The sequence below is a fragment of the Gorilla gorilla genome, chromosome 15, assembly GCF_029281585.2.
Source record: "Gorilla gorilla gorilla isolate KB3781 chromosome 15, NHGRI_mGorGor1-v2.1_pri, whole genome shotgun sequence".
Taxonomy (NCBI): domain Eukaryota; kingdom Metazoa; phylum Chordata; class Mammalia; order Primates; family Hominidae; genus Gorilla; species Gorilla gorilla.
The window spans coordinates 93,542,652-93,567,356 of NC_073239.2; the positions used below are offsets into that span (position 1 = coordinate 93,542,652).

Genomic DNA, 24,705 nt, shown 5'->3' on the forward strand with positions numbered 1-24,705 from the left:
TGATTGAAGAACCCTCTCTTGTGGTCTGGATTGAGACACCTTTCCTGTAACATCAGCTATTCCGGAGGCTGAGGCACGACAATCTCCTGAACCTGGGAGGCAGAGGCTGCAGTAAGCTGAAACCGCACCACTGCACTCCATCTTGGGTAACAGAGGGAAACTCCATCTCAACAACAAAAAAAACAAAAACCAAGATTTGGAAAATTACTAGACTGTAATATAAGACAAATCTGAAAGGAAAATAAGCTGTGTATATGCATGTGCATGAGGATATGTATGGTTTACTACCTTTCAGCAACAATTACTCCCCTCATTACCCTAAAAGAAATCTTTATTAGCACATACTATTAACCAGACCATGTGCTAAGTGCCAAGGATACTAAGATAAATAAAAAGATTGTTAGACATGAGTTCTAAATTTCTCTTCAAAGAATCAATGTCAGTATGTTCAATTCTTTGCCTACTTTTAAACTTAACTTCCTCATAAAGCAACCTTTTCAATCACCTGCTCCACCCTGACTCATTCCGATTACCTGCTCATTCTCCACCCTGACTCATTCCGATTTCCTGCTCTGCCATAATCATTTTTCCTGCCAAACCACTCACCCCATCACTCTCTTTAAATTAGCCAATCGGAATTAGTCTAGCCTGTGTGGTCTAACCCTAACCAATAGGGGAATGACACAGCAGCAGGGGCCACGTGTGTCAGGAATAAGACCCCCCCCTTCCCCTCCCTTGTTCGGGTGTGCACTCACCACTGCTCCATCTGTGAGGGCACACCCTCCTATAGAAGTAAATTGCCTTGCTGAGAAGAAAAAAAGAAAATTTTATATTCAAATGCTATTTCTTTTGCAGCACCAAAACTTTATTTATAACAAAAGCAATTCTTGTCTTCAAGGATCTCGCCATGTAGGTGGGAACACCAACAAATATACAGTGATGGATAACTTGCTACAAGTTTTAAAAGAGGTGAATCTGTGGGAACATAAATAAAAGGCGTACCCACCTGTTCCTATGGAAAGTCAGTTTTGTGAAAGCTTCATAGGGGAAATGTCCCATAGACTAAATATTTCTTAAAACTTTTAAATTATGCAATGTATCATACAGAAAATAATATAAATGATGTATACGTACCATTTAAAAATAGTAAACATCTGTGAACCCACCACCCAGCCTAAGAAATAGAACAGCTTCCACATCTTTGAAGCACCTCTCTGACCTCAAATGTTTTGTTTTTCATTCGTTTGTTTTTACTTTTAATTTTCTTCCTGTATATGTGTCACTAAACTATTAATACATACTTTTTTGGTTTGTCTGGTTTTGAATTTTATGTAAATGGGATAATACAGTATTATTATTCTGAGACATGATTTCTTTACTTGACCATATGTTTTTGAGAATGATCTCTGTTCATATACAGTTACAGTTTATTAGTTTTTAGTGATATGTAGTTTTCTGTTGCATGAACATATCCTAATGTATAGAGCTATTTTACCATCGATAACTATTCCATTCTTTTCCATTTTTGTTATTATAAACAAAGACACAATGAAAATTCTTCTATAAAACTCCTGGTAAATATGTCTCCTGCAAGAGGAATTCTTGGATTATTGCTGAATGCAATTGGCTTGAATATTGATTTTGTGTCCATTAACTGTGCTAAATACTCTTATTAATTCTAAATTTGTATCTGTAAAAAGTTTGGTATTTTTTATAGACATCGGTATCATCTGAAAATGGTGGTAACTTTTTTTCAAATTTTATATACATGTTTTTCTTCTTACCACAATTATTAAGACTTCTAATATGATATTGTATGTAAGTGATGGTAACTAAGATTTACGTCTAATTCCTGACCTTAAACAGAATGCTTTCAACATTTTACCACTAAGTATGCTTTGTACTTTTCCGAAAATATATAATTAATTTCCCTCTGTTAGGTTAAAGATGATTCCTTCTATCCATCATTTGCTAAAAGTTTTTTATCATGATCTAATTTTTAATATTGCCAACAGTTCTTCACTTAAAAAAATTCTATGTTTATTCCACCTTTAATCTGTTAATATAATGCATTACCTTATTCAGTGGTCTAACATTAAACCAACTTTGCATTCTTAACGATAAGCCTAACTGGTCATTATCTGTGTTAATGCATATAGCTAGAATTAGTTTGTATTATAGTATTTCAAATTGTCTCAGAGCCTTTTAGTCCTAGCCAGCAGTGCTTTTGCCAATGCAGTTCTCATGAAGACTTTGTGGGTTTCCAGTTTATCTGATTCTGGTCAGCTTCATGCCATAGAGCCACATTTAAAATTCTTTCCTAGACAGCCTCTTGCTAATTTTGGCAAACTAAATCCCTTTTATCTAGTTGAGAGGATCTACTAGGAGCCACCATAAATCTTAATCAAGGTCTTATCTAAGGATCCCACAGTTACTCTCTTAACTAATTCTTTACCCTGAGGCCATTACTTACTTTGAAAATAATTTACTGGCTTGAAAGACCACAATTAAGTAGTAGTTTTGGTTTTCAACCCATTGCTTTATGACTTCTCTATAGTTATTCAACTCTTGTTGCAAACTGAACAATTCTTTCTGTAGCTGATCTCTCTCTTCCCATACCTTATCATAGGCAGCTAAAACATTCTAAAACACTTTCAACATTCTTCCCAGAAATCACCTTGCCAATGTCCGCAAGTTTATTAGATTTATTTTCTATTATACAGTTACCATGGGCAACAACAGCTTTGTCAAATGTTACTACTATTCAACACAGATCCTCAATTTCCCAGCCTTCTAGAGCAGTTTCCTCATTACATTCCAGCCTCCACAACTGTTTATTTGCAAATTCTCCAAGCTTTGGAAATAGTTCCCTCGCTGCTTTTCTATCCTCTGTCACTCAGTCCTAAAGACAATAGCTCATGTTTTAGGTTTTTAGTTCAGCAGCACCCCACTTATAGGTGTCAATTTCTCCATCAGTCGGCTCCTGCTGTGTAACAAACCACCTCAAAATTTAGTGGCTTAAAACAACAATCATTTGTTCAGCTCAGAATTTTGTGGATCCACAATCTGGGCTGTATTTAGCCAGTAGGTTCATCTGCTGGTGTGGGCTGGGCTCACTCATGCTTCTATGGCCAGCTACTGGTCAGCTGGATGGCTTGTTTCCAATGCTTACCTGGCTGGCCCTTTGGGCATAGAGACAGTTGAGCCCTACCATCTATCATTGAAAGACAAGCCAACAGAGGCTTCTTCACACGGCAGCCATGGCAAGGGTCTCTAGAGCAATAAGAGAGAAAGACTGAATGCACAGGTGCCGTTCACATTTCTGCTTATGTCTTATTTGCTAATGTCCTACTGACAATAAGGATTACAACATGCTTTCTTGATTCATCCCTTTTTTCTCTCAGTGTATTTATTTTCCTTTTTTCAGCTTTAGAGGTATGATTGACAAAAATTGTATATATTTAAGTAAAATGTTAGTATTAATTATAGTCACTATGCTATATGTTAGGTATCTAGAACTAATTCATCTTATAACTGCAAATTTGCACCTTTTGACCAGCATTTCCCATTTCCCCCACCTCTTTCCTGGAAACCATCATTGTACTCTGTGTCTCTGAGTTCTACTTTTTTATGTATAAGTGAAATCATGCAACGTTTGTCTTCCTGTGCCTAGCTTATTTCATCTAAATGTGAAATATTTCATTTAAAATGTGATATATATATGTATATATGTACATGTATATACATATATATATCACATTTTAAAAATCTATTCATCCCTTGATGGATACTTGGTTTGTTTCCATATCTTGGCTATTATAAATAATGCTGCAGTGAACATAGGAGTGCAAATATTTCTTTGATATAGTGATTTTATTTTCCATGAATATATATCGAGGTAAAAATGCTAGATCATACGATAATTATATTGTTAACTTTTTGAGGAACCTCTGTACTCTTTTCCATATGACTGTACCAATTTACATTCTCACAAGAATGGAGAAGGGTTCCCTTTCCTCCACATCCTCACCAACATTTGTTATCCTTTGACTTCTTAATAGTAGCCATCCTAACAAGTTTGAGGTGGTATCTCCTTGTGGTTTTCATTTGTATTTCCCTGATAATTAGAGAGACCACCTTTTTTATGTATCTGTTAGCCATCTGTATGTCATTTTCAGAAAAAATCAATTGCCCATTTTTTTTAATTTTTTTTTTTTTTTTTTTTTTTTTTGAGACAGGGTCTCACTCTGTCACCCAGGCTGAAGTGCAGTGATCCTTCCACCTAAGCCTCCCAAGTAGCTGGGACCACAGGTGTGCACCACTATGCCCAGCTAATTTTTGTGTTTTTGTAGAAACGGGTTTTCACCACGTTTCCCAGGCTGGTCTTTGCCCATTTTAAAATGCAGTTATTTGAGGGTTTTTTCTACTAAGTTGAATAAGTTCTTTATATGTTTTGGATATTAACCCCTTATCAGATATATGGTTTGCAAATATTTTCTCCCATTATGTGAGCTGTCATGTCACTTCGCTGACTGGTTCTTTTGCTGTGTAGAAACTTAGTTCAATGTAGTCCCATTTGTTTATTTTTGTTTTTATTGCCTGCTTTTGGTATCTTATCCAAAAATCATTGCCAAGACCACTGGAGATTTTCTCCTATGTTGTCTTTTAAGGATCTTATATTTTTAGGTCTTAGGTCTATACCTTTAATCTATTTATAGTTGATTTTTGGTGTATGGTGTGAGATAAGGATCTGATTCCATTGTTTTTGGTTTGATTTCTCAAGTGGATATCCAGTTTCCCCAAAGCCATGTATTGAAGAGACTATCCTCTCTCCATTATATATTCTTGCTACCTTTGTCAAAGATTAGTTGATCACATATGCATGTGTTTATTCCTGAACTTTCTATCCTGTTCCATTGATCTATGTGTCTGTTTTTATGCCAGTGCCAAATTGTTTGATTGCTATAGCTTTGCAATATGATTTGAAATCAGAAAGTGTGAAGCCTCCAGCTTTGTTTCTGCTCAAGATTACTTTGGCTATTTGGTGTCTTTTGTGGTTTCATACCAATTTTAAGATTATTTTTTCTATTTCTGTAAAAAAAAATGCCATTGGAATTTTGATGAGATTGCATTGAATCTGTACATCACTTGAGTAGTATGAACATTTTGACAATATTGATTCTCCTATGAGTTTGTCTGTTATTATTAACTGTTATATTTGTCTCTTCTTGGATAAATGCAAGAACCTCAGAACCTTTTAAATCCATTCCCCCTCCTGATTTATAGACCATTGTTGTAATATATTTTAATTCCATATATATTTCAAAATGAGTAAGTTCTATTATTATGATGTCAATATTTATTTAGATTTACCCACTAGTTATCATTTTCATTGTTCTTTATTCCTTCTGACATCTCTGAGCTTCTTCTGGAAAAATACCTTTTGCTTTGTTTCAGGTTTTGTGGTAACACATTCTCTGAAGTTTACTTGTTTGTTTGTTCTTTAAGTTTTACTGAGCTACAGTTGACTTATAATAAACTGCTAATATGTGGGGGGAGGGGGGAGGGATAGCATTAGGAGATATACCTAATGCTAAATGATGAGTTAATGGGTGCAGCACACCAACATGGCACATGTACACATATGTAACAAACCTGCATGTTGTGCACATGTACCCTAGAACTTAAAGTGTAATAATAAAATTTTTAAAAAACACTTATAAAGAGAAAAAAATGAATAAATACTGTTTCACAAATTTAAAAAAAAAAATTATAACCTTAACTTGATTGTACCCTAATGCCTTACCATATATTCTTATATATAGCACAAGCTAACTGCACCTAAAATATAGGAAGAGTAATATCTAAACTGTTACATGACAAATAAATTTCATTTGTTTTACCTAGGTTCCTGTTTGAGAATAATCAATTTATTTTTGCAGAACTGTTGAGGAAGACCAGGCATAGTTATATAAAACAGAAAGATTCTTCATTTGGGAGAAAATATGTTTTATCTTTTACTTCTTCAACAAAATTTGTAAAAGACCACATATTAAATTACTATCTCTTTCATAAAAAGACAAAAAAAATAAACTGCTAATATGTAAGGAGTCTGATATGTTTTGATACATGTACACATCTGAGAACCTACCACTGCAATCAAGATAATCAACATAGTCATCACCTCCAAAGCTTCCTCATACCCCTTTGTGATCTTTTTCTCCTTTTATTGCTGAGTAGTAGTCTATCATAAATATGCCCCAGGTTTTTTTATCTGCTCACACTTGTTTGTGGCCATTTGAATTTTTTCCAGTTTTAAGCTATTATAAACAAAGTAGCAGTGAACATTTATGTGCAAATTTTTGTATGCACATAGGCTTTCATTTCCCTTGAATAAATATCTAGGAGGGAAATGGGGCTGGATTATATTCTATGTGTATGTGTAAAGTTTTAGAAACTACACAGCTGCTTTCCAAAGTGCTTCTACCATTTTACATTCCTCACAAGGTGTGAGAGTTCCAGTTGCTCCACATTCTTATCAATACTTTCTAATTGTAGCCACTCTAAGAGGTGTGGTGGTATCTCATTGACATTTTAATTCACATTTCCTGAATAACTAATGACGTTGACAATCTCTTCATGTGTTTGTCATCTGTATATCTTTGGTGAAATATATGTCCAATTTTCTACCCATATTTTTATTGTTTCTTTTGTTAACCACTGAGTTGATTTTTTGTTTTGTTTTGCTTTTTTCAGAGATAGGGTCTTGTTATGTTGCTCAGCCTGGACTGGAACTCCCAGGCTCAAGTGATCCTCCCACCTCAGTCTCCCACATAGCTGGGGATTGCCCATGCACACCACCATGCCTGACTTGTTATTACTGAGTTTTGAGGGTTCATTAAGTAATCTAGCTACAGGCTTTTATCAGATACGTGATTTGCAAATGTTTTCTCCCAGTCTGGCTTTATTTTTCATTTCCTTAACAGTATATTTTGAAAAGCAGAAATTTTTTTCATAAAGTTTAGTTTATCAATATATTGTTTTGGGTCATATTTTCTTGCTTCTTTGCATGCTTAGTAAATTTTGCTTGGATGCCAGACATCTTCAGTAAATAATGCCACTTTATACTAAGCTTTAAATCAAGTCATAAGTCCTCCAACATTATTCTTCTGTTTCAAAATTATCTGAGCTGTTCTAGCTATGTTACACTTCCATATGGAGTTTAGAATCAGCTGATTGTCTCCAGGTTTCGCTATAAAAATAAAGGAACCATGAACAATCATATACAGGTTTTTGTGTGGACATGTTACAGTAGGTAGCTAGTCAGACATAAACAAGGCAGGAGAGGGTTCCCCCATCACACACACACCAGGAATGTCAGGCATCCATCAGGTGATGATTAGGCAGTTGCCAGCTGTCTCTCTAAAATAATATTTGGTCACAGCTTGCCCCAGGGAAAGGCAGTGTCCAAATAGAAAAAACCTGAAACTGGTGATCAGCAGCTTCCCGATAAGATCTCCAGAATTGGGCGAGTGGGCTCAAGCATGTGCACTAAGAGGCAAAATGGCAGAGTTTAACTCAAGGAATGCTAGACTGATAAGGGCAGAACACCTCAAGTGAGCATGCGTACAACTCCAGCAAACACACTGCGCACGCGCCCCCTCCCAAGTGCTACCAGGCCACTACACATGCTTACAGCTCACCGCAGGGGAAAAATCAGGAAAAAAGCCAGGCAAGACCCTGAAGGTATGCCAAGGTATACAACTCCAAATCAAAGGTCGAACAGTGCACTGTATCTCTCTACTTGCCTGCCTGGCCCTCTTCCAAGTGTACTTTACTTCGTTTCATTCCTGCTCTAAAGCTGTTCAGTAAATTTTCACTCCTGCTATAAAACTTGCCTCAGTCTCTCCCCCTCCTTATGCCTCTCCATTGAATTCTTTCTTCTGAGGAGGCAAGAATTGAGGTTGCTGCAGACTTGTATGGATTTGTGGTTGGTAATATACTTTGGTGCCACATGACTCAGATACATTCTGCTGCTAACAGACGTAAGTTTTTATTTCTCTGGGATAAATGCCCAGGAGTGCTATTTCTGGGTCATATGGTAAGTATATGTTTGGTTTTTTAAAAAACTGATGAAGTATTTTCGAGAGTGGCTATACAATTTCACATTCCCACCAGCCATATATAGAAGATCCAGTTTCTCTGCATCCTCACCAGGATTTGATATTGTCACTTATTTGCATTTGAGCTGTTCCGATAGATGTGTAGTAATTTCTCATTGTGGCCTTAATCTGCATTTCCCTGAGGCCAGTGCTATTGAACATCTTTTCATGTGCTTATTTTCCATCTGCATATCTTTTTCAGTGAAATGTCTCTTCCATGTCTTTTGCTCATTTTCTGATTAAATTGATGACTTTTTTACTGTTACAGTTGGAGGGTTTTAAAATACATACTAGAGATACTAGTCCTATATGTAGTTTGCAAATATTTTCTCCCAATCTGTGGCCTGTTTTTTATTATTATTTTTTTTTAACAGGGTCTTTTGCAGAGCAAATTTTTTTTATTTTGAAGGAGTCCAATTTATTAACCATTTCTTACATGAATCATGCTCTTAGCGTCATATCTAAGAATTCGTGACCAAGCAAGTAGAATATCAAACTAGAATATATTCCTTTCTTAAATCAGACCAACAAAACTGTTGTGTCGATTCAAGTTTGAGTGAGTGAAGTCACGAGAACAAAAAATCCCAGAACTGTCACCATTGTATATTAATGTTTGTTTTCCATGAACCCATGCATTGCTGTAAGCAATGTAATACTTCAGAAATGATCTCTCCCTTTTTTATAATGTAAGTTTTGCCAGAAAAAAAAAAATGATACACTGCTGAAACCTTAGGGAGACAAAACCAGAAAACCAAAGCAAAAACTGAAACAATGCATGAACTGAGTACATAATAGGCTCAGAAAAAGTCATCAAAGATATTGCAAAAAAAAGAGAATAAAGCAAAGTGTTGTTTCTTTATTAGATGGGGCCACAGAGGAAGGAGTAGCAGACAGAAAAAAGCTGCAAAATAGCATTTTGATCTGGTTTGATCATGATCAACACCAAAAAAAATGATTAGGCGCAGAAAAGTTTACTTGCCACATGGACTTGGAAAAAGGAAGGACAAAGTTGCAGATGGCCTGAAACTAGGTAAGTAGCAAAGAAAATTCATTTCAATGGGCTGAGGCCCTGCAAACAGACGATCTTAGGGAATCTAAGTCAAGTCATTGCCTGTAATTGCAAACTTGACAACTGTGTATGGAATATTATTACAGTCACAGGGATGGCAATTTCAGATACATTCCACATTGTCCTCAGAATGATGCTTTCCAGTAAAAATTCTTGTCCCTAATTGATAGATAATGAAACTGGGGCCAAAAATCACATCATAAGAGTGGCACAACTGGAGCTGAAATGCTGGATCTCAGTGCATTTTTCCGGAACACATCTGTGTCTTCCCAGAGGGGGAGGTGGAGTGAGAGAGAGAGACAAAAACACCTTTCAGGATAGCAGGGACCGGAGGTCTGCTGACACAGAGACACCTGACCCAAGAAGACAAAGAAGAAAGTGCACTGGGCCACGAATCAGAATTAGATCCTGCCCCAACTGCAGCTTACTAGCTGTGTGACCTTGGGGATAGCTACTCTCCTGCCCTGGGCTTCTTTCTGGGGGCAAGGGGTGGGGAAAAAAATAAAAGTCTTTATTGATAAATAGCTTACAATTAAATAAACAGAGCAGTGGGTTTGTTGGGGAATAAAAACTAGGGCAGAGGCTCAATCTCTCTCCATTTCCACCCCGGCGCTAGGCCTCAGCCCTCTGATTGAACACTTTGGATGATGAGGCCTTGCTGGACAACCCAGGCTTTCTCAGGCCCTTGGAGGCCTCTGTCTTCCTGGTCGGGTGTGCAGGCACCACCTTGGACCCACTGCCCCTAGCAGGAGAAGCTGCCTTGGTGTTTGGCTCCTGCCCAGCACCCTGGGCAGCTGCCCTTTTAAGGGCCTCGGCCTTGGCCACCACCTTCTTTTTGGTGGGGAAAGCAGCACCGTTCTTGACCTTGCTAGCCGTGGGTTTTGAACTCTAACTCCCAGCTTTGATATGCCTGTGAGCCTCAGCATCTCCTTAGCTGCTCCTGCTGCCTTTGGCCTTTGACTTCTTGCTGAGCCCACTGGCACAGGAAGAGGCCTACAGGGCTTTGGCTTTGTGTCCTCAGCCTCACTGCCTTGCTGGGGGGAGCTTCTCCTTGGCTGTATCTAATTTGGGAGACGTCGGCAGCTCTGCTGGCTTCTTGGCTGGCTTCTTAGCTGCTTTTTTCACCTTGCCCGAGTTGGGAGGGTCCTTCTTTGCCTCACCTGGTTTCTTGGGGCCCTTTCCCCTGGCCTCATTAGCTGTCCTGGGAGCTGTCCAGGGGGTCCATCTTCCTAGACTGAATTTTCATCTTGTACTTGGGAATGAATTTGAAGCTGCCAGCAGCCCCCCAGCCTTGGAGTTGAGGGGCCTGGCGAGGAGGCTGAGGTACACGCTGGTGGCCAGGGCCTGCTTCAGTAGGTACTTGAAGTGGAGGATGTCCCCAGGAGTGCCAGTCCTTCCAGCCCTTCCAGACAGTGTCTGTGTCCCAGCCTGCTAGGCTGGAGTAGAGGAGGTCAGAAGAGGAGGAGGCTTGGCCTGTTCTGGGGATTCAGAAGCTAGCCACCCTCCCCAGTCCAGACCCTGGGCCCGATTCAGGGTAGCAGATGCTGGAGGGTAGGTATCGTGCTAACCGCTGATGGGGACAGAGAAGCTGAAAGAGCACTTGGCCATGAATTGGAACTAGATTCTGCCCCAGCTCTGCAGCTTACTAACTGTGCGGCCTTAGGGAAAGTTACTCTCCTGCCTTGGGCCTCAGTTTCCTAGTAAAAATGAGGGGATTGGACCAGATGACCTTTGCTATTACTTCACATTCTAACAAGCTATGATCCTGGCTATTATTTGAAAACTCAGAGGGATTCTAGCAAAGCTTATGGAAGACTACAGTGTTGTTTTTTTTTTTTTTTTTTTTTTTTGAGACAGAGTCTTTTTCTGTCGCCCAGGCTAGAGTGCAGTGGCAGCGATCTCGGCTCACTGCAACCTTTGCCTCCCAGGTTCAAGCAATCTTCTTGCCTCAGCCTCCCAAGTAGCTGGGATTACAGGCATGCACCATCACACCCGGCTAATTTTTGTGTTTTCAGTAGAGACGTCATGTTGGTCAGGCTTGTCTTGAACTCCTGACCTCAGGTGATCCACCTGCCTCGGCCTCCCAAAGTGCTGGGATTACAGATGTGAGCCACCATGCCCGGCCCCATTTTTGATTTTTTTGCAGTCATAGACAATCCCATGATGAACATCCTCACTTGAGTGGCTAATTGTTTCCTTAGGAAAGATTCTGGCACTTGGAGTTACTAGGCTGATGTGGAGACCCTTTAAAAAGCTCTAGATAAGGCTGGCTGTGGTGGCAAAATGCTATAATCCCAGCTCCTCAGGAGTCCCAGGCAAAAGGATCACTTGAGGCCGGGAGTTTGAGATCAGCCTGGGCCTTGTCCCCATACAAAAATTAGCCAGGCATGGTGGTACCTACCTGTAGTCCTGGCTACCTGGGAGGCTGAGGCAAGAGGATCTCTTGAGCCCAGGTGTTTGAGTTTACATGATTGCGCCACTGCACTCCACCAGCTGGGGTGACAGAGACCCTGTCTCTAAAATAAATAAAATTAAGAGCTCTAGATACATAAATATTGCCAGGTGTCTTTCCAGAAAGATAATACCAGTTCACATTCTGACAAAATTGTCCGAGTACTTTTGTCACTGTACATACTACATTTATAAACATTTGTCAATTTGATTGATAAAAATTATGTCTTATTTTAATATGTATTTCTCTGATTACTAGAGAGGGTGAATTTTTGTAGCTGAATGGCATTTTTATTTCTTCTATAAATTACAGTCCACTGCTGTTTTTCCCCATTCAATTTTAGTGCTGCCCTCATGGATTGATAACCATTTTGTCATATTTGTGCAGACAGCTTTTTCTTGTTTGCCATTTGTCTTTTAATTCTGTTTATGAGGATTTAGAGTTTTTCAAAAGGAAAATATCCCTGCAAACTGATGAGTCCCGAATGTTATTTTTTTTACCTGGACGAGTTTCTGCTTTGCTTCCAGGAATTGCTTCTGTGCCTGAGGCAGGGGGCTGGCAGGGGTTGGAGGGGCAGGGTCAGGGCTCAGCTCTCCTGGTGCAGGGGCAGGCCCATACTCCTGGGATCCCAAATTCAGCCTCACAAACCTGAAGCTAAAGAACTGCAAATGGTTCTTTAGACTGGCCGCCACCTCCATTTTATGATCTTTATCTTTTTCTATCTCTCTCTCTTTCTTTCTCTCTCTCTCTCTCTGTTTCTCTCTTTCTTTCCTTCTTTCTTCTGGGGGCTGTGAAGGTGGTTCATTACCGGGATTTACAAGGTCTAAAAATCAGTTTTGAAAAACCAGCTCCAGGCGCGGTGACTCACGTTTGTAATTCCCGCACTTTGGAAGGCTAAGAGGCAGGTGGATCACTTGAGGTCAGGAGTTTGAAACGAGCCTGGCCAACATGATAAAACCCCATCTCTAGTAAAAATACAAACATTAACCAGGCGTGGTGGCACGTGCCTGTAGTCCCAGCTACTCTGGAGGCTGAGGCATGAGAATCACTTGAACCTAGGAGGCAGAGGTTGCAGTGAGCCAAGACTGCGCCACTGCACTCCAGCCTGGGCGACAGAGCGAGACTCCATATAAAACGAAACAAAACAAAACAAAAAACAGTTCCGGCCAGGCACGGTGGCTCATGCCTGTAATCCTTGTAATCCTAGCACATTGGGAAGCTGAGGTAGGAGGATCCCTTGACCCCAGGAGCTCAAGACCAACCTGGGCCACATAGGGAGACCCTGTCTCTATTTTAAAAAATAAAATAAAAGCCAATTCCCAGAAACACACACACGTTTCCCCTTCCCTTTAAATTGAAGCATTTCTGGAAAAGGCATCCCACGTGGGAAGGAAGACCCTGCATGTCGGCATGCGGAACCCCACCGGGAGCACACACAGATGTACCACAGTCGGGCCTACTCTGCAGCCCTGCCCTGGGGGCAGAGCCTGTGGGGTTTGCTGTCACTATCGTTGTTCATTTGCTTTTTGGTACTTTGGTAAATTGTGTCCTATATATGTGTCTGAGTATACAAAGATAGTCCCTAACCTGCATTCTAAAGTGATGCGGCCGACGAACAATTGGGCTTTTGATCTAACAAGTTCGGTCCCCAAGCTGAGAGCCAGAGTTTAATCGCTCAGGGCATGAAGAAAGATTTTAAAAGCCATAAAGGCAGAAAGAGGGAAATAGAGGAAACGGGTGCCTGGCACCTGAAGAGAAACTGAGGAAAGAATGACAAGGTTTAAAGGAGATTCTAAGGAATTTTACCATGAGGTGTGCAACGCAGACCTTCTCCCTCATCTGGATGAAAACCAGGGAAGTCCCCATTCCCCACAGGTGCGCTTGGAGCTGGGCCATCAGATCAGATGAAGAGGTAAGAAGAGCCTTGCAGTGGACACAGGGTGAGCACCAAGGGAGGGGGTGGAAGGCCAGCCAAGTCCAGGCTGCAGAGCCATGGGGCACTGGCAGCAGTGAGACAGCCGCTCTGTGTGACCAGGCTGGGGAGGCAGTGCTCTGGGTCACCTGCCTGCGCTGGGCTGGACAGTGAGATGACACCTTCATCCCTCTTTCAGCCACACTGTCCAGAGTGAGCTCACACCCTCATTATATCTCACCTGGAACATTCCAGCAGCCCTTCACTTGTCCTCCCCCACACACACCAACATGATCTGTCTGAATCACAAATCTGATCCCACTTCTCCTTGATGATAACATTCGATGTCTCCCCATGTGCCAGCCTTTCCTGTGTATTCACGGCCCAGAGACAAGGCCCCATCCCAGTTCCCCTCCTCAGGGTTTCTTCCCTGTTCACCTCTGCTCAGCCACACAGGGTCAGCCCTTGACAACCTTCATATCCTTATACACGCCCTTCCCCTTTTGCTGCCTCAGGAACTCTTATTCATGTCCCATCTTAAATGCCTAATGCTTGGATCTCCCTGGGAAGTTTATGCACTCCCTTCTCTGGGCTCCCAAAGCACATCAAACCTACATGGATTCTTGTAAAGGGAACAGGTAAAGCCTCTGAGTACTTCCCACATACCAGGAACTCAGCTAAGCCCTTTCATATATTAGCTCATTGAATCCACAGCCCTAAGAGATCAGTCCCACTGTTAATCCATTTATGAATGAGGAGATTGAAGCCCAGAGAAGTTATACGCCTGGCCCAAGGGCACACAGCTACAGCAGCCGACCTGGGATTTAAGGTGTCTCACATTGTAACTGGGCAGTTTCACTTCAAAATGCATTTTAAAACCTTTCTCCCCATTTGTCTTTCTTCCCTAGTCTCGAGACGTAACCTTGAAGTAAATGGTAGAAGCCTTTTCCCTTAACCTTAAATTGGACTCCACACCCCTCCCTTTCCCACCATGTACTCTCTTCACATTTATCTAACTGTATGCTAGTATCTAATTACGTGCTTACTCAGAAGTTCCAGGGGTTAATCTTGAGACAGACAGACCAAGCCTGGAGACCCAGCTGCAAAATTCCCGCAATTACCTCCAGGCAGCTACTCAACAACCCAGCTATTGTTGAGATGATGTCAGCCCACGTTCCAGGTGGACCAAGACCCAAGACAGCCACCAAAACAAGACACACAGACCTTGTACTCAATATACGTCCTGGCTGCCTCCCAGATCAAGTTTCCCTTTTTAAGCTCTTGCCTTCTCCCCAGAAACTCAAAATGGTTACTTTGGATATGACTCTATCAAAACTAGCAATGGGGAAATGACCAGAGTCACTTTCTTTCCTCGCCCTTGTTACTGGGCTTTGCAAGCAGACCTGTATTCCATTACAAAACCATCCCATTATGTCTCTCGAAGTACTTCCCATGTGTCTTAAATGTGACCACATCAATAGCTCCCAAACCCGTTTAGCCTCAGGGTGACCTGTGGGCCCTGCTCAGATGTAGGGAAACAGAAGCTCTTGTGGTAAGGCCCAGAGTCTGTCACTTTTAAAAGCTGTTCAGGTGAGACAGAGGCTCAAGCTAGGCTTAGGGTGACTAGCTATCCTGGTTTGTTTGGGACTGTGGGGTTTCTTGGGAGGTAGCAAAGCCCTGGGCAAACTGGAACGAGCTGGTCTCCCAGGTAGGAGGTTCAGACGTGACTCGAGCATCAGGCTCTTCTCAAGACGTTCAGCTCCCTGTGCCTGGGAACCTTTCAGCACCCAACAGTGTCTGACACACGAGGTGCTCAGTAAGTAGAGAGAAATGTGCCTTGCACCTGGAGCTCAACAAACGAACTTTCTTCAGCTTTAGGCTCAACTGGAAAATAGTCTTCAGGGGCCTTGAACATGGGGTGCAGGTGAGAGTGTCAGTGGGCACAGCCCTGATCTTGCTCTGCCCTACCCCACACCCCTCATCCTCAGAAACCAGTCTAGATTAGGGACAACCCGGTGGCTGGGGTCAGCTGGCAGGCAGCCGGGCAGGGTGCTGCTCCCCAGAGACCGGTAAGTGATCCCTGCTCTTCCCAGCCATGCCTAAGCCATATGCACCCCCAAGAAGCCTCAAAGAGTGGGCAATGTCCATGAAGTCTGGGCTCTTGGTGAACGCTGGTCACCAAGCATTCACCAAGATGTTCATACAGATGGGGAAATGAGTCCCATCGAAGACAATTCGCATATGTTGTTTGTAAAAGGAGGAAATGACATCTTTGCCCAATGAATATGCTGCAGATATATTTTCCCAGGCAGTCCTTGGTCTTTGGACTATGTATGGTATTTTTTTCCCACAGTGATGTTTAAAATTTTTTATGAGTCATGTACTATCAATCTCCTTTCTTTGGGGTTTTATGCCCTGCTGAGAAAGCTTCCCCCACTTCTTGATTTCTTCTAGAACTTTCACAAATTTTGGGGGGTACAAAAGGTAGGTTAGGGATCTAGTATTTCTTTCACCCCAGTCAGGCCCAGATAGGAGAGATGACTTCTCCAAAGTCAGAGTGGGTCTGGTGTCTGCTAGGATGAGGGTGCCTCATCCAGAGCTCACCTCCCTGTCACTACCCCAAGTCTGCATAAAGATTTCTTCTTTAACCAGTCTCTTCAGAAGGCCTTAAAAGAGTAACTGTTTTTACAACTTGCCTTCATGTATCCTTTCTTGAGTTACAGTCACTCAGGCGTGAGGCTTTCCTCGTCCTTACTCTGAGACTGTGTTCATCTTTGAGGCTCCCACCTACCCACAATACCCTGCGCAATGCTCTGTATATCATTCATATTTGGAAATTAGACGAGATATATGCCCCCAGCTGGCAGTGTGAAGGCCCTTGGATTTCCTAAATGCAGAGGCAAGGGATTTGGTGGGCTAAGTGAGTGTAGGCCCCTCTGTTCCTTAAGATCCCATGTCATGGCAGGGACTGGGGGACCCACTCAAGTGTGCCCTCGGTGTTCCCTTCCCTTCTCGCACTGGGTGGTATGAAGCAGCTGCTGGGTTCACAGGATATGGGGCGTGATCTGTGGAGGAACACAGAGGAGGGAGTAGATAGGAAGGGAAATTCAGCTCCTGTGCCTGATCTTGGGCCTTCTCCCATCAGCCCACCTCTTGGGTGTATTTCTTGGAACACAGGACCAGAATGGCCAAAACTGAAGAAAAGCAATTGATATGGTTTGGCTCTATGTCCCCATCCAAATCTCATGTCAAACTGTAATCCCCAAAGTTGGGGGAGGGACATGGTGGGAGGTGATTGGATCATTGGGGTGAATTTCTCCCTTGCTGTTCTCATGATAGTGAGTTCTCACAAGGTCTGGTTGTATAAAAGTGTGTAGCACTTCCCCCTTCGCTCTCTCTCCTGCCAGCCATATGAAGACCACGCCTGCTTCCCCTTTGCCTTCAACCATGATTGTGAGTTTCCTAAGGCCTCCCCAGCCATGCTTCCTGTACAGCCTGTGGAACTGTGAGTCAATTAAACCTCTTCTCTTTATACATTACCCAGTCACAGGTAGTTCTTGATAGCAACGTGAGAACGGACTAACACAGCAGAAGAAGAGCTGAATAAGGAAGGGCTCTTTCCATTTTGTGAGCCTTTAGAAACTAGAATCTGCCTTGTTCTTTGGGGTATAAACTTGAAATCCTAAGCCCCCCCATTGACTGAATGGATCCCCTTGTGGCCAAGGGGACCCCATTAAAACCTTAAAACTGACTTCCTGGCCATGACGGGACAGATCAGACACCTCGTTACACCCCCTCCCTCTTCTGGTTTAGACACAACAACTGACAAGCCTTAATGTTAAAACAGAGATTCTAAAACTGACAGAACAGATTCTTTGTGGCAATAAGGTATCAAATTATAAACAACCTAAGGCCATGCCAGGCAAAGGTTAAGTCACCCACTCCTACACTTATAGAATAAACTATGTCCCAACTGCCAGAAGGTTTTTCTTTTTCTCTAGCAGCTAAACTAGAGCGCTGGCCTTGAGATAAGCAATATTAAAACAATTACAGTTCGTCCAGTTCATCCAGCTCACAGAGGCTAACTACCTGACCCTTGTTCCACAAGCCGTAACTACAGCTTTGGCTGGGCAAGAGACTGATTTCAGTAACTTTCTCCAGATAAGACCACCAACCATGGACTGGTTCTGGCCAGTTTACACAGACTGCACACTTGCATGTTTCTGGATCCTGAAAAGACCTGATATATAGGGCCTAATCATAATACGTTTAAAAGTTATGTCCCCACCCCAAAGTGGGTCATATGTTACATGCATGTTTGTTCAATGCACATGCATCAGGATTGCCTCATGAATATTCACAGCTCCTCCTGTAACCTGTTGAATATGTATGTTTAGCCAATCTGTTCAGCATAAAGCTCCTACCCCAACCCTTCCTCCTTCGAAGTGCCTGTCTCTGGTCTTGTCCAGAGGCACCCTTTCCAGCCTGCTGTACCCCCGTTATAAGAAATAAACTCTTCTCTCCTTTCTGCATTTATAAATCTTGTGTGTGGTTTTCTTCTTAAAGTTAACAGGGATAATTATATCCCAGCCCTCAAGGCCAACACAAGCAGCTGCCAACATTTCAGAATGCTTGGGGAATGCAATGTCCCGACAAATTGAAGACCCGTATGAATGGAGTGGGCCCAGCTTACTCAGAGTGACTTGCTCACTTATCCACTCAACAAAGCATCGGAGAATGCCTGCCGGGTGCCTGACTCCATGTACTGTTCTAGGTGCTGAAATGCAGCAGCAAAAGAGGGAGATTGTTGGCTGCTTTGGTGGAACCTGCTTTCTAATAGAGGGAGAGAGAAGACAAATCAATCAAGAATGCACATGAAAATATCAGACACTGATAAATGCCACTGAGGAAGTAAACGGAAGGCTGCACCTGGGGAGCCACACTGCTGGGTGGTCAGGAAAGAAGGGACATTTTAACAGAGATGGAGCGATGAGGACTCACCTCGTGAAGACCTGGAGGAAGAGCAAGTGGAGCAGCCGACACAGCTGGGGCAAAAACCCTACAGCAGGGATGAGCTCAGTATCTCAGAGGCGCTGCCTCCGACAGAAAATAATAACAGCACATCCCCTGAGTTTCTAGAGGTTTCAACCAAATTTTGTTCTTTTGAAGACTCAGGTTTTATCTTTAAAATGAAAGCAAATTTTGGGTTCCAGTCTTTGAGACAACCATATTTATTTTTGTGTTAAACCTAACTGTCTTTAAAAAAAAAAAAGAGAGAGAATATACTTGGATTGAGGTAAGCCAAGATTAAACTTCTAAAAGGTAACATCCCATAGTCCAGAGAAATCTGACGCAAGGTAGCTAGATGCCATTTCATCCTCGTGTTTATCGTTCACCTGGCAGTGACAGAATCTGGGCCTCCAGTAAGTCCAAGTCCAATTCTGAAGAACACATGACAAGATCTGACTTGGGTGGGACAGGAAACTTCCTTGGTGGGTTATTTCCTCCATTCCCCCAACCTTAGATCCTGCACAACACACATTATCAGCAGGTTTGTTCCTGAACCCCAGGACCATGACTCAAGGCCATGAACAACTTAACCCAAGCAATCTAGGAATCCTGGCCTGTGCGGTGTGCCACATCACCTAGTCAGATCATCTCCTCATCAGATGACTGGTATGGCCTGAGTTGTGTCACCCTCGCATTTATACACTAAAGTCCTAATCCCCAGTACCTTAGAATATGACTGAATTTGGAAGTAGGGCCTTTAAAGAGATGATTAAGATTAAATGAGATCATGTGGTGGGCCCTACTCCAGTATGACTGGTGTCCTTATAAGAAAGGAAGAGCGACCAGGGATGTTCACTCACAGAGGAAAGGCCATCTACAAGCCAAGGACAGAGGCTTTGGAAAGAACCAAACCTGCTGACACCTCGATCTTGGACTTCTAGCCTCCAGAACTGTGAGTAAATTTCTGTTGTTTAAGTCATCCAGTCTGTGGTATCGTGTTACAGCAGCCCTGCCAGATTAATACAATAACCCAACAAGAGCCCAAGGTGAGGGGACTCCAGGAAATGGGCACCCCAAAAGTAAAGTTTTAGAGTTTCCTTTCTCAAAGTTTTCTCCACCCCAGATAGAGTGGTCACGGGTTGGCTTCCTTCCTTCCCTCATTCCTTCCTCATACCTTTAGAACTCACCACAGGCCAGCTCCGTGTCCCCAGCTGGGCACTGTGTCTCTGACTCAATCCATTCCTTTCCCAGCCCTCAGGATCCTGTGCTAATGAAGGCATCATCAGCCTCAGCCAGGCTTTTGTTCTCTACACCATCCCTTCAAAGATGCAGGTTGGGGCAAGGACCCCTCCCTGGAACCAGGTCAAAGGTTCTGTATTGGAAAAGCATTGATTCTTCCCCCATAGTCCTTAAATATTCTTTTTACAAAGACTACACCAGATTAAAACAGTTCCGTGGCACAATCTCTACAGGTCTGTTAATTCAGGACAGAGCTCTGGAATTAATGGCCAAGAACAAGAACCAGCTTTATTATAACTGCATCAATTCCAACAACATGTGCTGGGTAAATATTACCTCCAACAAGGTCCCAACTAGCCTATAGCCAAATGCAGCTTATAACCATGATTTTCCCTATACTTCTTCCTCCTAGCAAGATTTGGACTTCTCTCTTGATGAATCAGGCCTCTAGGTCATACATCCAACTGGAGAAGCCAGAAGTAACATCATCTTGGCCAAAACCAACAAGTCCACCTCCCAATCGTCCCTCCTCTGGGAAACCAGCCCATTTGGCTCTGCAGCCAGCACTGCCTTCGTGGCATGTCGTGTAACGGATGTAACCAGGACAGTGTGTACCAAAGCTGAGAAAACAGTCTCCATGTATGACACCAAGGCCAAAAAGGAAAAGTATGCCAGCGTCTGGTTCAAAAGTGGAGAAATGAGACAAACCTGTCTGATGACCCAACTGTACATCCCATCCAATCTATGAGTCCAGCTATGGTGACTGGAGCCACTATGATGTTTATTCTTATAGCGACATGTGAGGAAGGTAACAGGAATATCAGGCGAGGGAAAGGGTGAGGCTCCTTGGGACTAAGCACACTCATATTTGTTGGTTTGTTTGCTGAGTGTGTGTTTGCTTGTGTCTTTATTTTACACAGAGGGCATTCCTCAAATGCTCGGTGACCTTGGCTGTCTGTTCATATTTAAGAGTGAGACATCAAAAGTTGATTGCCACCTGCAACCCAGCAACTCCACTCCTAGGTTAATGCCCAGGAGACATGCATACAAATATGCACCAAAGGATACACACAAGAATTCCCGTAGCAGCTCTGTAATAGCCCACCACTCAAAACTACCCACAAGTCCATCAACAGTAGACGGGATAAATAAATTGTAGTATATAAACACAATGGGATTCAATACAGCACTGAGAATGAACAATCTATAACTACATGCAACAATATGAATGAGTCTTACAAAAATTACGCTGAATAAAATAAGTCAGAACCAAAAAGCATACATGCTATGTGATTCCATTTATTTAAAGACAAAACATGCAAATCATTAATCTGCAAGATGTGAAGTCAAGATAGTGGTTGTCCTTCGGTGGAGATAGTACACATTACACTTTTATAAAGCAGATGCTAGAGGGAAAGCAAAGAAAAATAGAGAAAAATACGTATAGGGAGAATTAAACACACCATTCTCAGTAGGAGACAGGTCAAATGGACAAAAATTAAGCATACATGTCAAAATCTAAACAACCTAATCAACAAGATGACTGCTTAAAATATTTTTTAATTTATTTTTTGAGACACAGTCTCGCTCTGTTGCCCAAGCTGGAGTGCAGTGGTGCGATCTTGGCTCACTGCAACCTCCGCCTCCCGGGTTCAAGTGATTCTCCTGCCTCAGCCTCCTGAGTAGCTGGGGTTACAGGCACCCACCACCACACCTGGCTAATTTTTGTATTAGTAGAGACAGGGTTTCACCATGTTAGTCAGGCTGGCCTCAAACTCCTGACCTCAAGTCATCTGCCCACCTTGGCCTCCCAAATTAAAATCATTGCATCCTGATTTAAGCACACGAAAACACATACACGTTGGGATTCTGATTGGAAGGGTATTACATTTATATGTTAACTTTAGAAGGGTTTATATTTTTATGTCATTTCATCCATGAGTATGGAATGTCTCTCCATTTGTTAGTATAGAAAAAAGCTATTGATTTTTGTACATTTACCTTACACATAGCCACTTTACAAAATTCTATTATTAATTTTAATCGTTATTAATTCTACTAATTTGCTATTAGACTGGGTTTTCAATTCTACCAGACCAGAAAAAGAAAATATGATTTTTCCTTCTTTGGTAATATTCATACAGATTATTTCATTTCTTTTCTTATTTCATTCGTAAGGACTTCCAAAAAATGTTCAACATTAGCAGTGATAACAGGCAAACTTGTCTTATTCTTGATATTAAAAGCATGATTCTCTCAGGCACTGCTCAGAACCAAAGGAGCCTGTCTCCCTTAGCCACCATGCACAGGCAATTACCAAGGTCCTGACAATCACAGCCCCTCATTCCAGGAGCCTGTAGATGGGGTCACTAGGCGGGCTTGAAAACCCCAGGCTCTCTCCACTCTTTCTTTTCTTTCCTTTGCTTCCCTTTTCTCTTTTTTCCTTTTTCTTTTCCCTCCCTCCCTCCTTTCCTTTTTTTTTTCTTTCTTCTTTTTTTTTTTTTTTTTTTTTTTTAAAGAGACAAGGTTTTGCTCTGTCACCCAGGCTGCAGTGCAGAGGCACCATCACAGCTCACTGCAGCTTTGAACATCTCCCGGGCTCAAGCAATCCTCCTGCCTCAGCCTCCCAAGTAGCTGGGACTGGCTGGGCACCATGGCTCGTGTGCCTGTAATCCCAGCACTTTGGGAGGCCGAGGAGGGCGGATCACTTGAGGTCAGGAATTCAGATCAGCCTGACTAACATGGTGAAACCCCGTCTCTACTAAAAATACAAAGAATTAGCCAGGCATGGTGGCGCAGGTCTGTAATTTCAGCTACTCGGGAGGCTGAGGCGGGAGACTTGCTTGAGCTTGAGAGGCGGAGGTTGCAGTGAGCTGAGATTGCACCACTGCTCTCCAGCCTAAGGCGACAAAGCGACAAAGCAAGACTCTGTCTCAGAAAAACAAACAAAAAACAAGTAGCTGGGACTACAGGAACCACCATGCCCAGCTAACTTTTTGTTTATTTACCTTTTGTAGAGATCGGGATATCTCTGTGTTGCCCAGACCAGTCTCAAACTCCTGTCATCAAGTGATCCTCCCCCCTTCAGCCTCCCAAAGTGCTGGGATTACAGGCGGGAGCCACCTTGCCCAGCCTCTCTACTCTTTTGTCACTTCTCTCTGGCTGCCACCACCTTGCCCTGGAGTTATTTCAGCACTCTCCTAACTGGCTTCCCCTTGTCTCCTCTGGCCCCTCCTTGTCCCTTGTGCAGTCTGTCCAGCACACTACCGCCAGGGTGAGATTTCAAAATGCAAATTTTTTTTTTTTTTTTTGGAGACAGTGTCTCACTCTGTTGCCCAGGCTGGAATGAAGCGGCAAGATCTCGGCTCACTGCAACCTCCATCTCCCGGGTTCAAGTGATTCTCCTGCCTCAGCCTCCCGAGTAACTGTGACTATAGGCACCCGCCACCATACCTGGCTAATTTTTATATTTTTAGTAGAGATGGGGTTTTGCCATATTGGCCAGGCTGGTCTTGAACTCCTGACCTCAAGTGATCTGCCTGGCTCAGCCTCCCAAAGTGCTGGGATTACAGGCGTGAACACTGCACCCGGCCTCAAAATGCAAATCTGATCGTGTACATCTTCTTGCCTCCCACCCTTCTAGGATGTAGGTTATACAAGGCTGTGAACTGGCCCCTTCCTGACCCTCCAGCTTCATCTCATCCGCTCTCCCTCTCTCTCAAAAGAACTAACTGGTCCTTTTTCGTTCCCTGGATACACCCTGCTCCTGCTGTCTCAGCACTATGCACCTGCTTTTATTTCTGCCTGGAACACCCAGCCATATGTGGATGGGTACACACACACACACCTTCCCTGCTAACTCACATGGATCACCAGTGTCACTGACTCCCTAGATGTATATGACATAGTCACGTATCACTTGATGTGTATATGACATAGTCATGTATCACTTGATGTGTATGACATAGTCATGTATCACTTCATGTTCTGAGAAATATGTTAAGCAATTTTGTCGTCGTGTGAGCATCATGGAGTGCACTTACACAAACCTAGAGCCTACAACACACCTCGGCTATACGGTCCTTTTGCTCCTAGGCTGCAAACCTGTACAGCATGTTACTGTACTGAATACTGTAAGTATTTGTGTATCTAAACATATCTAAACACACTACAAGTACAATAAAAACAGTATAAAAGAGAAAAAATGGTTCATCTGTATAGAGCACTTACTATGAAGCTGTGTCCGGACTTGGTGGGTTCTTGGTCTCACTAACTTCAAGAATGAAGCCGCGGACCCTCGCAGTGAGTGTTACAGTTCTTACAGGCGGCGTGTCCGGAGTTTGTTCCTTCTGATGTTCAGATGTGTTCAGAGTTTCTTTCTTCTGGTGGGATCATGGTCTCGCTGGCTCAGGAGTGAAGCTGCAGACCTTCGCGGTGAGTGCTACAACTCTTAAAGCGGTGGGTCCGGAGTTGTTCTTTCCTCCCGGTGGGTTAGTGGTCTCCTTGGCTTCAGGAGTGAAGCTGCAGACCTTTACAGTGAGTGTTATAGCTCACAAACGCAGTGTGAACCCAGAAAGTGAGCAGTAGCAAAATTTATTGCAAAACACAAAAGAACAAAGCTCCCACAGAAGGAAAAGCGAACAGAGCCAGTTTCCACTGGTGCCTCAGGCAGCCTGCTTTTATTCTCTTATCTGGCCCACCCACATCCTGCTGATTGGTCCATTTTACAGAGAGCTGATTGGTCTGTTTTACAGAGAGTTGATTGGTCCATTTTGACACGGTGCTGATTGGTGCGTTTACAATCCCAAAGCTAGACAGAAAAGTTCTCCACATCTCCAATAGATTAGCTAGATACAGAGTG

At 42.7% G+C, this 24,705-nt stretch overlaps 1 long non-coding RNA gene and 1 pseudogene across 1 annotated transcript in view; both read right to left on the minus strand.

The window, feature by feature from the left end:
• Positions 1 to 24,499, minus strand: part of LOC134757188 (uncharacterized) — a 45,563-nt gene extending 21,064 nt beyond the window's left edge. Inside the window, exon 1 of the long non-coding RNA XR_010130884.1 lies at positions 24,075 to 24,499. This is a non-coding gene — a long non-coding RNA (uncharacterized lncRNA). The remainder of the gene's footprint in view (positions 1 to 24,074) is intronic.
• LOC101144306 (histone H1.8-like) lies at positions 9,844 to 12,381 on the minus strand (annotated as a pseudogene).
• Positions 24,500 to 24,705: the final 206 nt, after the last annotated feature.